This window comes from Sinocyclocheilus anshuiensis, unplaced genomic scaffold, assembly GCF_001515605.1.
Source record: "Sinocyclocheilus anshuiensis isolate Anshui unplaced genomic scaffold, SAMN03320099.WGS_v1.1 scaffold1344, whole genome shotgun sequence".
NCBI lineage: Eukaryota > Metazoa > Chordata > Actinopteri > Cypriniformes > Cyprinidae > Sinocyclocheilus > Sinocyclocheilus anshuiensis.
In genome coordinates, this window is record NW_015542396.1 from 105,773 (window position 1) to 109,407 (window position 3,635).

The 3,635-nt window shown below is 36.9% G+C and overlaps 1 long non-coding RNA gene across 1 annotated transcript in view; it reads left to right on the top strand.

Moving 5' to 3' along the window:
• Positions 1-3,635, top strand: part of LOC107692851 (uncharacterized) — a 10,990-nt gene that overhangs the window by 4,485 nt on the left and 2,870 nt on the right. The window contains exon 2 of the long non-coding RNA XR_001634678.1: positions 1,787-1,792. This is a non-coding gene — a long non-coding RNA (uncharacterized LOC107692851). The remainder of the gene's footprint in view (positions 1-1,786; positions 1,793-3,635) is intronic.

Consider the following 3,635-nt stretch of genomic DNA (forward strand, 5'->3'; position numbering starts at 1 on the left):
CCAAGCATGAGAGCATGTTCTAGTACACCCCCAAAACAAAATCAAGACTTTGTAAAAGAGCATAATAGAACCCCTGTAAAAGATCTGGAGAGTGTGAAAAACGCAATGCAAATTGTACAAAAGTATTGTATGGGATCAGGAGCTAAAGTAAATGAGGACAAAACAATATATTTGAGATTTGGAGGGGCAGCGGTTTTAACAGAGCATTTTACTTTTAAGGAAACTAAATAAATAAAGATTTTTGGTGTTTTAATGGGGAGGGATGAAAAGAAAACAGAAGAAACTATGTGGGAGGAAGCGTTAGGAGGGATTGAAAGAAGATTGACTTTTTGGAAATTGAGAATATTAACTTTAAAAGGGAAGGTTTTAGTTCTTAATGTTTTAATGATTTCTAAATTGTGGTATATTTTATATGTATCATCTATGCCATTGTGGGTAGAAAAAAAGGCTTTTTTTTGTTTTTTTTTTATGGGAAGGGAAGCCGCCAAGAATAGCATACAACACTTCAATAGGAGCAGTGGGGAAGGGAGGACTGGGGTTAATGGATGTGGAACAAAGAAAGAACAGTTTGAGAGTGAAAATAATAAAAAAGTACTTGGATGAAGAAAACAAAGCGGCCAGATTTTTATAAAGAACTGATGGGGGCATGGGGCAAATTTTTAACTAATGTGCATTTTAAGCCACAAAGTAGAGAGAACATTTTAAATCAGCCTTTATTCTTAAACAACTGCATTTTAAATGAAGGGAAGCAGATTTTTTTTTAAGAAATGATGGCATGTGGGAATCACGAAAGTCAAAGATGTTTTATATGAATTCAAAGAGGGTTTTTTACCAGTGCAATACATTGTGGATGTGATGGAGGAGGCAAAGGAGGATTATAGCAGACAAGAGATAAACAAATATGATGTAATTAAGAATGCTATACCTCAAGAGTGGATAAAGAGAATTGAAAACATGGAAGAAGAGAAACAAGGAAAAGATGTGTATGTGAGGCTGGGGGAAAAAACTGTATGCTTTCAATTAATGTACTGTGAAAAAGTTTTATTGTGTTTTTAGAGATGCTGTTTTTAAGAAACCTGTTGTAAATTAATATTGGTTACAGCAATTCAAAGATTTAAAAGAAGACAGCATATGGGGAACATGAATGGGAAATTTGTACAGACAAAATTGGAAAACTCAGAATATTTTATCAGACGCAGTCATTTTTACAGATGTTATTTTAAACAAAATTTGAATGGAACCAAGTGCTACTTGTAAAGTTTGTAAAGATGATGATGAAGGATTTTTACACTTGTTTTTACATTGCAAAGAGGATTAAAAATTTGAGGATTTGAATGAGAAATGCAAAAGTATGATTTTAAGTTTGAGAGGGGAGGATAATGAATATATTGAATGGAATAAGGTGGTGATGCTGGGTCTGGATAAGCAATGTAAAAACAAAAAACTTATTAATTTACTTATGTTGATCAAGAGTGCAATATGGGAAAGAAGGGTGGTGGCAAAGAGAAAATATTTTCATATTTGCACACTATTTTAATAGTGTGGCATGGGTTTAAAAGGAAATTTGAAAAGTATGTTCAATGCCTGTTTTATTATTTTAAACAAAAGGAGAAAATTTGTGTTTTGTTTTTTTTTTACAATGTTTTTACACAGGATGTCTGTAAGGTTTTAAAGGACTCGAGTTTTGGAAATGCCATTTTTACATAATTGAAAGATTGTAAAAAAGATTATGTTTGCTTAGAATCTTTTAATGGAACTGAATGTCTGCACTTCTTTTATGACAGAGATTTCTGTAACAAAAATGATTAATGTTTTTAATGTGGAAAATATTTGATGTATTTTTGTATTTAAATATTTTCAATAAAAAAAGGCACGGCCCGATCTCGTCTGCTCTCGAAAGCTAAGCAGGGTCGGGCCTGGTTAGTACTTGGATGAGAGACCGCCTGGGAATACCAGGTGCTGCAAGATTTGGGTTTTCTTCACTACTTATCTAATACACTGTCCTTTAGGGTGGCTGATCATTATATAGCCCGCTCTTTGCGGCAGCCCTCACTTACGGCCATACTACTCTGTCTGCGTCTGATCTCGGAAGCTAAGCAGGGTCGGGCCTGGTTAGTACTTGGATGTGAGAACAGCTTTGCTGTTTGGGAGGGATCGTTTCAGTTTTGTGTTTTTTTTTTAAATGGACAGATTAATGGCTACAGACATGGATTTGGCACGAGAGACAAGGCGGCAAAATAAAAACGGACTGGATAAAAGACAACGAGTAAAGGATTACCCTGAAAAGAGACACAATCATATCTATGCTAAGGAAGTGATGGTGGTGATTGATTTGACGGCGGTACAGGACGGAAGAGCGGAGGACATTATAAAAGCATTGACAGAAAAGTTCGAGGTGAAGAGCATACTAGCGGTAAGACCAAAAATTATGAAAGAATATGAAATTACATTGGAGAAAGAGGAAGATATTGAGAAATTGATTGATCAAGATGGATTGATGATAAAAGGAAATTAAAAAGTTGAATAATAAGGAATTTGTTGTCTCTGTAGGGTATCAGAGCGACTCAGACAATTTAAGATTCGATCAGATTGGTGTTGAACAACCCAAAGAGCCGAATTCCACAAAGGGGCCCAAGACAACAGGATGTTCGTAAATCAGATCCTAGCACCAGCCAGTCTAAAGCAAGCCTAACCAACCAACTCTTTAACAGAACAGCTTGCAACATTAAACAAAATAACACGTAACACTTAAAGTAATCAAGATTGATGTTCAAAGAGATGCACAGCATGTAAATCTATGATAGTAATCATGATCACGAGCTCTTTGGATTGACTTCCCCCCACCTAGAGGACAAGAACCAGACTGAAATTCATTATGAGACCTTTTAACCTCTTTGGTCTTCACAGAGCACATTCTTACTTCACAGAATGGCACAGAAACTGCCTTTCCATGTATATATGTACCTAAATGATGCTAAAAGGACTTATGAGCAACTAATAATTTCTATGTGGGGAAGTCGTGGCCTAATGGTTAGAGAGTTGGAGCGCTCTCTTCCACCTTCAATACCACGACTGAGGTGCCCTTGAGCAAGGCACCGAACCCCCAACTGCTCACCGGGCGCCGCAGCATAAATGGCTGCCCACTGCTCTGGGTGTGTGTTCACGGTGTGTGTGTGTGTTCACTGCTGTGTGTGTGCACTTAGGATGGGTTAAATGCAGAGCACTAATTCCGAGTATGGGTAACCATACTTGGCCACATGTCACGTCACTTCACTTCGTCACTTCACTATGCATAACCATATTATGTATGTAACCCATACATTTGACTATCACTTATTGTGTTTGTATTTACTTTATATATTTAATTTATTTTGTATTTGTAGTCCAACAGCATTGCCTTTTTGCCACAGCATTATGACGCTGCTTTTTAAAGCTCTTTGAGCGTGCTCTGGCTTACACGCCATAGTTTTAGCTCCTCTAAAACCATGAGGAGAAAACCCATCTAGTCTCGTTACTTCTATTCCTCTGATCGACAACAAAGGGAACCCCCCTATACAGGCAACCAAGTACCTCCAGATTCTAGCTGAACTGGTGCATTTAATATAAATTTTAACCTCATTGAGGAACTCAATTTG